This window comes from Acromyrmex echinatior, chromosome 14, assembly GCF_024713525.1.
Source record: "Acromyrmex echinatior isolate Ae372 chromosome 14, ASM2471352v2, whole genome shotgun sequence".
NCBI classification, from domain to species: Eukaryota; Metazoa; Arthropoda; class Insecta; order Hymenoptera; family Formicidae; genus Acromyrmex; species Acromyrmex echinatior.
Genome location: NC_141865.1, coordinates 11309841 through 11323136, shown reverse-complemented (window position 1 = coordinate 11323136; position 13296 = coordinate 11309841). Strand labels below are relative to the sequence as shown.

Sequence of the window (13296 nt, the reverse complement as noted above, 5' to 3'; positions counted from 1 at the left end):
ACGAAAGGTTTGTTTATTAGACTGATAAATCTGTGTCTGCAATTTCGATCTAAAAACTATTAATCATATTCTGTTTGCGTATTGATGTCGCAAATTTAATAATAATGTGAGAAAGACTGTTATGTAACAAGTGAATAGATTAATATACGATTTGTATCTTCAATAAGTAAAAACCATTTTGAAAAATACAAATAGTGAAGGAACTTTCTCAGTCGTTTGATTTGTATCGAAACTATTGTTAGAATGAGGACAGATAACTATTTATATTACCGCGCAACGTTCCAATTAGTCAAGCCATTTCTCAAACAAATTGTTGACCTCAGCGACCTCGATGTGATATTTCGATAGTAATATATGCAACGTTAGTAACATGATGATATCATTAAGCCGCGTGTCAATGCAACCGCTGCAATCTTCGGCGATTCAATTATAGACGAGTTGGTTTCTTGCGATATTGCTTATCGTATAATTAAGATATCGCAAAACATCGTATCACGAGCACGATCGATTACCCTTTTGTGTGCTGTCTCTCGATGAATAAACGTATGATTTACGTTACGCAACAAGCACCATTGATATGAACGTAGCTTAGAATGAAATGTCATCATTATTCTATTCATCTCAAGTTCGACTAACATCGATGAATGGTCTCGAGGATTATTGTTCTCGCTGCAGGTTGTGGATTTTCTTCAACGCGACACCGATGTAAAGATGAGAACGTGGCGCGCAAACAAATCAACATACCGTCGAATTGATATTTAGATTGGCGTTTAAGACTAAGATTCCTATTTTGTCTCTCAACACGACAGTGTTGGTGTCATTATATTGTCGTTGCGCAGCTTTTTTTTACCATGTATAATAACATCGACGCTGTCATTAAGATTAACAGACCAGGAGTGTGTCTAAGTGTGGCACGTGAATATACACGCCTAAATACGTAGAACCCTTGAATTTTAATTTCGGTGAGCCTTTTACTCGTGACATGACACAACGATGACGCCGGCAGCGACGATGACGCAGTGAGAAAACGAGGGGCGAGTAAAACTTTTAATTAAGCCGACGTCCAATCAAGCCAGCGTCTATCTACCGTTGTTCAGCGCACTCGTTCCCGTGCATTTCCGCGTTCCCCGAGCACCGCAGGGTTCAGCTTCAAGTGAGGCTTCCGTTCACCGCTTCTCTTCTCGGTCTTGCTGTTCGGTCGTAGAAGAGGGATGTCCTCCCGACACTCATCGACCAGGTCAATCCACTCGATCTCTACATGCTCGCGATCTCGAACTCGGAGGAACATCTCTAAACGTCCGCTTCCCCGAGTAAGCTCTCTCTTTTTGCTCTTCTCTTTTGCGGCAAGTCTATCTATCTATTTATATGTCTTCATCAGCTATGTTCTTATCGACGATCAGAAATTTAGAGAATTCTCTGGAAGCGATCTACCACCTGATCGTAATTAAGTAGATTGATAAAGCGGATGAACCGGATAGCTCGGAAATCGTTATTACGTCGACCGATTTTATGTCGCGTGTGTGCGTTGCACGAATGTCTGGAATGCGACGTTTATCGTTAGATTATGAGTTGCACGCGCTGCTCCGTTATCACACTCGGCATCTTTTTTATCTACCGTTGCGCACTAATCGATATTTTCATGTTTAATGCATTTGTAATTTCTCGTCTCATTGCCGAGTACTGAACGCTGAGAAAAATATCATCTCTTTTCAAATCGTTCAAAGTTCCTACACTCAAGTCTGCATGATCAGCATGATATTGATAGAGACGCGAGTCAAGCAATCAGTTACAATTTTCTCGCCTCTTTAGAAAAGATAATAGAAATTGTGCAAGTAATTTTCTATTCTCGATTTGCTTCTTTATTCGTGAAGGGTCTATCCCAAAGGTTTATCCCAAACACAGCTAAGAGATAGCAGGGGGGGGGGGGAGAAGTCTAGTTCGCGGTTTGAGTGGACGTACCTCGCGATACCTTCGGTCAAGGGAGAGGTCACAGAATCGCCGTCATTATCGTTGCACGATAACCTTGGCTACGTCCCTGTACCTTTTCGACTTGCATAACTAGCTCTGGTTCATCCGCCGGATGAGAATCGGCACGATGCCGTAATACGTCTGAATACAAGCTAGAGAGGAAGACGCGGGGGAGCGGCTGCTGGTGATGCGGTGGACAACTGGCGCAGGGTAGGGGAGAAAAGGAAACAGAAAGATAGTGAGAAGAAGGTTCGAGAAAGAGAGAAAGATAGCGAGAAGAAGGTTCGAGAGAGAGAGAGAGAGAGAGAGAGAGAGAGAGAGAGAGAGAGAGAGAGAGAGAGAGAGAGAGAGAGAGAGAGAGAGAGAGAGAGAGATAGTCTGGCAGCATCAGACTAACAGCAGGTGGTTGGCTTAAATGCCTTCCCGGGAATCGGTTCAATATACAGAGTGTCTCAGAAGTCATGTGCTCTTTCCGAGTGCATATTACATATCCGAACTGACCAATGTCAATCTATAATTTTTCACGGATGAGTAAGCATTAAAAAAAAATATAGCAAATTTAATTTTAGATATGAGAATGGATAAACAAAATTATAATCTATCAATTAATTGCACATGAAATGTACTTCTTTTTTTTATTAAACAGCTTTTGTATAAATAGAATTATATGTTTTTAAAGCTGAGAAGAAATGCCGCTATAATTTTGATACACTCTGTACACACGTAGGCGAATTGTAATACTGGCGTGCATCTTCGCCTCGTTAGAAGTTGATTCGTAGCTCTACGTGTCGCGTGCATACCTTCATGTCGTTTCGTTTTCTAACGTCCGGTAATCGTTACGATTTCCTTGGGAAAAACCATTCAAGAAGTTGGAAATGAAAATATTATCTAACATCTGACTTCACATATGACTCTCCCAAAGCGAATGTGACTATGGAATGCATAGAACCAGGAAGTTTCTAGATATTATATCGCCCGTGTCGACGAGGTTTATGCAAGAGTCAGAACATTGTGCCGTGTATTTGCAATATGCTGCTTGAAGCAATTACTGATAAAGTATGACTTAAAGTACGCCTTCATCGCACAAGTATTATCATTGAGTGTATCAACCCTTCGTATTATTCTTTCTTTAGAATCGTGAGAGCAAATACATCTAGGAACACAACGGGAAAATCACCGTAATGACGCTAAAAGTATCATATTTTGAGGTAGAGAATATAATGAAATAATGAATTATGATAAATTTTATTTAAGCTATTAGATTTTAAAAATAAACTCCCGCCCCCCCCCTCTCTCTCTCTCTCTCTCTCTCTCTCTCTAAAGATTAACTATCATAAAAAATTAACTTTGATAAAAAACGAGATAATAGAATTTAATTTATTCTTAAATGTAATGAATATTCACTGAAAAAAGAGTCTAATAAGTAATATTTATTATTATAAATGTAGAATAAAATAGTTTTAATAGAATGTGCTTGATTGACATAATTAAGAATATATAATTTTACCTTTTTAAATATTTAATAGTTATTATCAAACAGTTGATTATATTATATTATATTATTAGGTGTTGGAATTAATTCGTAGCGTTTTACAAGTGATGGGGAAGTACTTTCATTAATGTATTTTTTAATGCTCATGTGAAATAAATAACATTCTTTCATTAAAAAACGCTACGAATTAATTCCAACACCTAATATATTTAGAAAAATATAATTTGATATATTTTTATATATAAATTATTATATTGATTATAAAAATATATTTTGATATTATTTTATATTTAGAAAAATAAAATTATTTTTGGTAAAATTAACCGAATATTGAAATTATTTTACTCAACATTTGATAGTTATTTAAATTCTTTTTTTAATTTTTTTTTGCACATATACAGAGAATGATGGGATACATTTACCGCATTTTTAAATATTTGAGATTTTGGACTATTGAATCGGACACGCACAATTGCATTTTAAATACCGCCCTGCCATTTACTTCGCTACCATACTTCCGTTGGCTACCGCAATCCGATCATCGGCCACGGTCTTCAAGCCCTTTATCTTCTTTCATCGTGGCGCGTTCGGGCCGAAGTTACGTGGAAGATCGCTCACGATCTTCGTCGAACTTCTTGACTTTTGAGAGAAGAGAAGCACGACCACCTGTCGTCTAGTCTCGTACGCCTCGTGACGTACTTTGTCCGCAGGATGTTCTCGGGTGGCTGACGTTATACGTGTGTCGATGTATCTGCTACAGTGCATACCTGTCTCGCGTGATATTTCACGTCTGATAATCTTTGACAAGATGGAATTTACAATGCCGTTAGAGGATGAAAATCAGGCTGTCGAGCAATAATTTTTTATCACATTTATTAATTTTATACATTTTAGATATATAATTTAATATTTTATTTTTATTAAATATAAACATTTATGTTTTACTTTTATCGAAAAACTAAATGTGTAAAGTATGCGAAAGATAACAATGTTGAAGAAGTAGCTGAAGAACGTTTGATACTTCAATATCGAATGTCCGTGACGAATCAGTTAATCTGGGTCAGAAAAAAAAATTCGGACTTCACACTTGCTTTGTCCTGGTTGGTTGAGCTAGGTATAACTATGCAGAAGAATTTTTGGATCACCAGTTCTCTCGATTACACGCGTAGCCAACTGCATCTTACGTCACACGCTCGTTATTATTGTTGGCCAACAATGCGTGGTCATTGTGTAGCCGAGAATAGCTTGACCCTCGTTATCGAAATGATTTCTATATCGAAACGAGTCACCAGTAGTAGATCGTCGGATTAACGCTATTTTATGTATTCTCTTAGTAATTGTAAGCGACATCAGATTAATTACAAGGGCATGCCGTGAGAAAAAGATCAGCCCTTCGAAACGAGATGCAGCTTACTGTCATTACGCAATACAATTCCCTGTGTCGCTCATATTAAATGTTTACGATTCTCACGACTATACGTATATCGATATCGATTTCTTTCTCTGTGCACTCCATTTTTCTCATCTAGAATTACCGTAATATCTGTGATACTTCTAGACGTTCAATATTATTGTACAATTTATTATTTTGTGTAATATTATCAATGTCTATTTTAAATTCGAAACAGTTTGGGTTAATATAATCTCCAGATGATCAATAAATCAATAATATTATGCAATAATATTGATCACCTACACGCAGAAAAATATATACAGTACACTGAGAGAAAAATTATTACATTATAATAAATAATTGTTTGAATAGTACTAATACAACATTTATTTACGGAAAATAAATATTTTGTTAAGTAAAATATAATAATGAATTAAATTAATAATTCTTGTACCAAATAAATATATGTTTATATTTAGTAAATATATTTAATTTACACTATTCGAATAAATATTTATTAAAATTTAGTACATTTTTCTCTCAGTGTACGCAACTAATAATTATTAATTATTTTAAGTATTTCAAAAGTTTATATATCTGTAAATCTATCATAAATTTATTAAATTTATTTAAAATATATCCTAATAAATTTAATACTTTAATCAAGATTATTAAATTAAAACAAATTCGATTTGTTTATTATATAAAATCGCTTCTTTGATCAATTTTTATAATAATTTCCAAAAGAACTTGTAATAAGCATATTTTAAAATTATCAAAAAATATTCATTTGTTAAAGATGGCTGTTACTTAAAAAAAAAGAAAGTAAATTGAGTATTTTTATTTTATTGATTTAATTATTTAATTGAGTTATTTTATTTTAGATTGCATATGTGAGAAACATAATCAATACTAGAAATTTAAAATGACTATTACGGTCGAAGCTGAATCTTTGAATTGCTTTAAATAATTCAATCTTGAATTACTAATTTATATTATATATGTACTTGCATACCATATTAAAATAATCTATCTAAAGTAATCTTTTTCGAATTGCGTGCCGAATTGTTTTTCTGGACTATAAACGCAATTAAAACTACTACTCTAGTACTTGCGAATTAAATTGACGAGCAATTTTTAATAATTTCATATTACAATCAAGCATCATATTATAAAGATGTTAATATGTTGAAAACTGTTAATGAATTTATTACGAAAAATATTACCTCGGCTGGGACTTGAATCCAACCCGGATCTCTTGTATTTTATACGAGCGTCCTAAGCCATTAGATTGAGTAATTATTTTTCTTACAATAAAATGATATTTTTCTTCATATAGGAGTCGCTTTAGTAATTTATAGACATTTGCCAATAATTTATAAACTAAAAAAGATATTGAGTTTTGTAACTTTTTTGTTTACAACTATGGCCTGCTTTTTAGGAATAGCATATCGTTAACACTAACACGTGTTTGCAACACTTTTCTTGCATCCATTCTTGTATTCTACCAACCGTGCGTGGGATGGAATCGGTACACCGTGCACTGCGTGTGACGCGCTGCAATAACGCGAGCGTACGTGTTGATCGATTTGCCTCGACGGCTTAAAGCATGCAATGATTTCGTACGAAGCATTGGCAATCGTAATTGAAGATCCGGAGGATATGCATCGGTGTCGGTGAGCATGAATATGGAGAACGCGTACCGTTCACGCCGGTTTCACCTCGTACGAGCGCGACGCGTGCGTGCGTGCGTGCCGCGCGTGAATGACGGCGCTGGCGTGAGCGTGTACGCGCGTCTCTCCACCTCGGTGAACCAAAAGCCACTTCGGACGCTTCTCTCACATGACTCTTTCTTTCCCACCTCTCGCGGCGTCCGCCTCATGTAGTGCGCTCGAATGGAAGCGTCACCGTCGCAATCGCGTCGTTCACCATCTGTAACCGATGGAATGCGTGTTGGTGGCACGTGCTGTTCGAGGAAAATATTGATGTTTACCAGCAAGAGATTCTGTTTGGTGTTTGCTCCGTTGGCGTAAGTTCATGCATATGCTTCTCTTTCTCTCTCTTTCTCTTGAGACCAATAGGTCTGATATTTTCAAACCACAATCGGATAATTGCAAAACTTTTGCAATTTCTTCTAACATTTACACAGACAAGTGGCACAGTGAGCTCGACATCGTATCGCTATACGCACATTGTCGCTGATTTAGTTATTCAATAATTATTGTTCCACTTTATTTATACATTATAAATAAGTTGTACAGATATTTCTCGAAAATAATCAGTAGGTTTATTGGAAGCTTTACGTTGCATTTTTGTTTTTCCCTTGAAAAAATTTCAGATAATCTCTCTTAAAATTTTATGATCAAATCGCCTTGTTACTTTTACATCCACTTTACATGTATATTTTAAATTGCTATGACGACGTGATTAATTCTTCGATTTGAGTTTATAATTGAAGTGTCCGCTTACAATATAAGGCACTTTCACGACGATATTTTCCCCCCAAGGTAAATAAGCCTGCAACTGAGTACGGATACTGTGCCAGCGAGCAAGTCCAGCGCAATTCTCTCGTAGCAAGGCCAACCACATTATAACAGGAATAATTTCGGTTCTTAATGCGTAATGCGTACGTATAAATTTGAAGGACATCGTCGCGCGCGTCGTCGTCGCGTAGCTATGTTTGTATTAAATTTCGCTAACGAGATTCGAAAATTAAGATAATCGTCGCCGTTGCAGAATTGCCCGTGACGTTATTCGGGCAAGGTCAGTCCCGCGGTTCTCTGATGCCTTTCACCTTCTTCGGTGCATCGTGATGATATATGCGTGCCAGCCGAATCCTTAATTGGAACAGATAAATATCGCGACGAGCGTTTGATTGTAACAATTGCAAATAACGCGAGTGGGCGATAATGCCGTCACATTTTTTCACATCAACGATTTTCGGAGATTTAATTGCAGTACGTTGCGACATAATGTAATAGCGGTATAAAAAAAATACAGCCTTCGTATATGAGTAAAAGTGAAATGTCACCCGCGAATTGTTGTGAGGAGTGGACGCAAGGAAATTAAAAATGCTGACTTTGGATATGAATTACAATTCTCATAAGCAGCTATTCAACGAAATTATGATCGCCGACGAAACGAATTATCTTTTCTCTTGACTGCTTTTTATAACGGCTCTTACTATAGAACACAATTAGTCCCCATACTGAAATATTGCTAGTTATTACTTATATTTACTACTCAATTTCCTGTCCATCTTATATTTATCTGTTTTTTACATCGTGCTTTTACTTGTTTCTCAATTTCTTGTTTTATCTTTTTTATGTTTATATTATATTTATTTATACATCATGTGTTATTTAAAATTGGACTTACGAGCAGCAATATCGCTGATCTTTTGAGATTTTAACGCTACATTTATTCTCATGCACGTCTTCATTATTAATCTGTATTTCTTTACATCTCTCAATACAATTATTATTATTATTATTATAAAATTTAATTTTTTTTCTATTTAATCGAGTAAGAGGAAGAAATCGCGTAATTTGCGTCACGAGCGTGTCGAATTAACAGAAGTAAAATCTTTATTTATTTGGCGTAACATTTTTTCGCGTGAGACGACATAATGGTCTTAGCATGCAAATTTAAGAGGAGAAGGTTAAGAGGAATGTCACGGAATAAAAGCTTAATTTGCCAGTGCACGCGCTTATTCTTCCTGAAGTTTCGCCCGAGACAAGGGCCTCCTCGGACATGATATGAAATTCGAAAGAGAAAAAGGAAGGGGATCGTCGATTGAAAGTAAAAGTATTCTTTCTGCATTCCCTCCCCCTCTCTCTCTTCTCTGAGAGCTGTCTCTCGTTTCTGCGTACCATCACGGTAGAATGCGTGGGTAAAGGAACCGTGGCATCGCATCGGTTCTCTCGAGCGCGCAGGGGGCCACACAGTGTCGAGAGGGGTTCCCGCATTCGTTCCGCGGAGAGCCAAGGGATATACGTTGGAAATGCCAGGGATTTGCTATCAGATATTCGTTACTCACATCGAGTTCTCTTCCTCCGCCGTTCTTCTTCCCTCTTCTGCCGTCGGTGCCTCTTCCTCCACCCCCTATCGTGCCCCACGTCGCGCTTCTCTCTGCCTCACGATTCGCGCATGTGTTTCGTTTGTATCACGGTGTGTAACGTATGGGCCCTGCGTTATTTATCATACGGTCGCGGCCGCCGATCGCGAACGGCGAACGGGATGTACGTTGCATTCAGCGGAGCCGCTCACTGCGCCGCCTAATCATGGTAATTTTAAGTCGGCGATGTAAATTAAGGCGCTCTCGCGCGCGCAGGGCGGTTACACGGGGGCCCCGTTCAGGTTGTTTCGCTCGAGAAAAGGTCCGCGCAAATTATTGCAATAATTGTGAAACGATTGCCTTCACGTCGGTAGCGTGACGTGATCGTGCAAACCGCGCCGTTGAACCCATCGTCGCACCTCTCATCCGCGCTGCCTTTCGTCGATCTGGATTCGATATCACGAAAAGACTCAATTAGACGTCATTCCCCCCTCCCCCCTCCTCTCCTCCCCCTCCTCGATTAATCTTATTTCTTCCGGATCGAACATTTTTACGCGGTTCCTTTAATGACGAAGCGTAATAATTGCAACAATATGCCTGCAGGGCGTTTATACTTCCGCGGAAGGCTGTATGCGCCTTGACTTCTCGCTGCGATCGTTGCAATCCCACGACAATAACGCCTCGCCCAAGCCTTCTCGCGAATCCCACCGGCTTCCCCATCTCGTCCCCCGTCTCTCCGTTTTACGCAACAGACACATGCATGCACGCACATACACTTCCACCACTTGCATCTCCGTCTGCATCTCGCGAGAATGCATCTCACCGCGGCTCTCTCCGGCAAGAGGCAAGGCAACCACGACCGAAAAACCATAACCGTGGATAATGCACGATGGTGAGGATCGTGCAGTGGGACCCGTTTGTTAATGGGGAATCGCAGGCCAGTAGCCAGCGAGATGTAGGAGAAGAAAGAGAGAGAGAGAGAGAGAGAGAGAGAGAGAGAGAGAGGGGGGGGGGATAGATAGAGAAAGAGAGAAACATGGACCGACCGACTACCTATATTCCATTCCGACGACCGCAGGACCACATCGGCTTTTTGCGGCTGCATTTCACTTGCACTTGGCCAAACTCATTTGTCAGCGGCGCTGCGTGCACTCGCCGTCATTCGCCGGCCGCTGTGTTTGGTTCTTGATCTGAATGACTATGCGCATGGGGGCGCGTTTTCTTGGGGGTGTGTTCTCGAATGTCTCCCGCATATACGCGCCCCCTTATGAAATCAGATCGTATAACGTGCGCTACTTCAGGATTGCATTGGAAAGAGAATCTGGTTGCATTAATTGGGATTCTGATTAAATTTATCAGAGTTCCAGTTAAGATAAGGTCATCAAAATTGTACTAAGTGTCTAATTGCACTGCTAAATTTATAGCGTCGAATTTAATCAACAATTTGAATTGTTTTAAATTGTTTAAGGAGATTCTCGCGTTTGATGAAATATAAGACAAGTCTATAATATACATGTAATAAAAAAGTTAATAATATCAATAATATCTAGAAAAAATTGCATTGACTTTTTACCGTACTATTTTGATGAATTTAATTATAAATTTATAAATTTTACCTTACAAGTGGAAGGTATAACCTTATTCTCTAGGTATTCTTTTTTAAATTGAGACACTTGCGTATAAGACAATAATTTAAAAATCGTTATAATTATAAAGTAAATACTTAAGTTTGTTCTCATAAAGTTTCATTTAAACTGACCGTATAGTTTGCAAGAAATTTATATTGTTCAATGAAAAAAGCTAGAATATATGTCAAATGGTCGATGCATGTATATCTTACAACTTTTATTTTGAAAATATTTAGTAACATATAAAATGAACCATAATCATATAATGGCATAAGATATTGTTAGTAATAACTTTTTATTCCATTATTTTAATTGTTTTACAATATTATTATGAATAAATTGTCTATTGACTAGGAAGTAACGCGAGAACCTCCTCAATTTCATTGTTTCAGTATAAAATAACGAGTAAGAGCAGTGACGACTTAAATTAAGCTAAATTTGACAACACAGATTCAACGGTGTGTGATGATCAGAAATCTGATTGATATAATCATATGTTGAATCATTTTTAACGAAAAATTCTTCCCTGTATAGATAAAATGATATAACATGATTATTAATCGATTTACTTTGTTTCGTGCATTATCTAACCTGATATGATTGCATAAATAGGTAGTATCGAGCATGAAAGGTGGAGTTAAAAGACATTCGACGAGTTGTACCGAAAAATGCGCGTTAATTACATGCTGTACAAGCGGTCGCGTTAGCTTTATATAGCTTTATATAGCTTTATATCGAAATCATTGCGATTACATGCATCATCGACATTTACTTGTGACGAGTATCCTTGCACCGCGCCGGAGGTGGCCGCGGATTTTACGATCTGCCGCGTACGTTAAAGGAGAGAGCATAGAGGAATCTCAAATATTTCAGGCTATCGTGTCTGCTGCGCGCGCAAGCGGATCTTAAGGGAGATCTGCAGTCTCTCCGTCGTCATCGTCGTCATCGTCGTCATCGTCGTCATCGTCGTCATCGTCGTCATCGTCATCTTCGTCGTCGCCATTGCCGTCGTCCAGATTAAAGCAATTAAACGCGAGAGTCTCGAAAGCGACAGGGGGGCACCCGCAGACATCCTTGTCCGCGTAACGCTTTCAAGGCGAACTGCAGCTGGTGTCACCGCATGAAAAGTGGAATACGACTTGAGAGAAAACGCTGAACGCGCAGGGCGTCGTGTCATCGGTGGAAATTAAGTTAATTTCGTACCACTGAGGCGAGTCCCTGGTGTGTTTTTTGCTCACCCACGCTCGCCCACGGCCGCGCTCATTTGTCCGGTGCAGCGGGTAATTACCGATATATAAGTGTGAGTCATCAAGAAATTTCCAAAGATTCCCAAAGCCGTGTCGCGGCCTTCGTTTCAGGACCGTCCGAGCTTTTCGTTATCTTTCATTCGTGGCCTCGTATTTTCTCGCGTTTATCGTCTCCCACGAGCGTCTGTATAAATTCGCGAGATTATTCTCTCTACATACGCGCTACTGCAACAGCAATCTCTCGGAATCGTTGCGCCTTCGTTAATTAAACCGGCGCGGCGGCGCGATTCGATACCGGACTGGGCACGTTTACTCCTTACGAAATCTTGAAATTTACGAAACGAAATTTAACACTCGCGCACAATCCTGACGGAGATTATTATTATAATTAAAGTGCTACTTATCAAGCAAGTGGAATAAATATTCTCTCAGAGGTTACAATGTTCAAGACTGAATTTGGAAAGTAGATAAAATGCAAATTAACGCACGCATGGATGTATTTTATTTCGCTCAAAAACGTACAGTCATACTGCATTATGGCTTGTAATTTTATACTTAGCATGCGGACAAATTGCATTCTAGAGGAGTTAAGTAGTAAATAAAATGAGGAGTGGCCCAAGGGATAAAAGGGCGAAGAAATTAAGGTAATAGGGTTTTCTTATCTGATCGCCAAAGTCAGACGGCCGTAAAGGTGTCGGGAAAAATGGAGTCTTCAGAGCGCGCGCTTTAATGGCTTTTCTTTCTTCTTTCTCATTCTTTCTTCTCGTATATACCCCACCGTTCTTTTACGCCTCTCTCTCTCTCTCTCTCTCTCTCTCTCTCTCTCTCTCTCTCTCTCTCTCTCTCTCTCTCTCTCTCTCTCTCTCTCTCTCTCTCTCTCTCTCTCTCTCTCTTTCTCCCTCTCTCATCGCCATGAGACAGGCGTCAGGATTCTTCTCCCCAGATTCAACCGTCGAGAAAACTCGTTCGGAAATTTCTTCCCGATCGCATTTTGTATCCCCATTTTGTACATCTTCCCTCTCCGCCCCCTTTTTTCCGCCTGCCTTCCCATCGAACTGACCTGCGATACGGCATTGCAAGCTCACCGCTCACGGTCCTTCGAACCGGAGAGAGCCGACACCGCGACGAAAGGTAGGCGCGACCGATCCGTGAACAAGGCACCAGGCAAACATCGAGAACAGAGAGGCCAGCGCGTTGAATGAGAAGCTAGTTTGTTCTAAGTCGACGGACCACGTGCAAGTGTTGGAAAATACGAGAGAACGAAGTAAATGCGGTCGGGTAGTTTAGTAGGCATTGATAATCGGCGTATATATACATCGTTACATAAATTGTTGCTCTATGCGAGAAGGAAAGGTGCTCTCGATCTTACGCTGGCATGGCGTCGAAAGAACTCGATCTGCGAAAAACGGTTGAAAGGAGATCGATTCCTTCTCTCGTCGTTAATTGCTTGTAATCGTTCGTACAATGTTATCTAGCGATACGTTTTAATTTCTTCTCTAGCATGCAGTCTC

General features: G+C 39.2%; 1 protein-coding gene and 1 long non-coding RNA gene across 2 annotated transcripts in view; both read left to right on the top strand.

The window, feature by feature from the left end:
- The window catches only part of ds (dachsous cadherin-related 1), a 377057-nt gene that overhangs the window by 37607 nt on the left and 326154 nt on the right, over positions 1-13296 (top strand). The window lies entirely within an intron of this gene.
- Positions 6798-13296, top strand: part of LOC147907441 (uncharacterized) — an 86783-nt gene continuing 80284 nt past the window's right edge. Inside the window, exon 1 of the long non-coding RNA XR_015547382.1 lies at positions 6798-6882. This is a non-coding gene — a long non-coding RNA (uncharacterized LOC147907441). The remainder of the gene's footprint in view (positions 6883-13296) is intronic.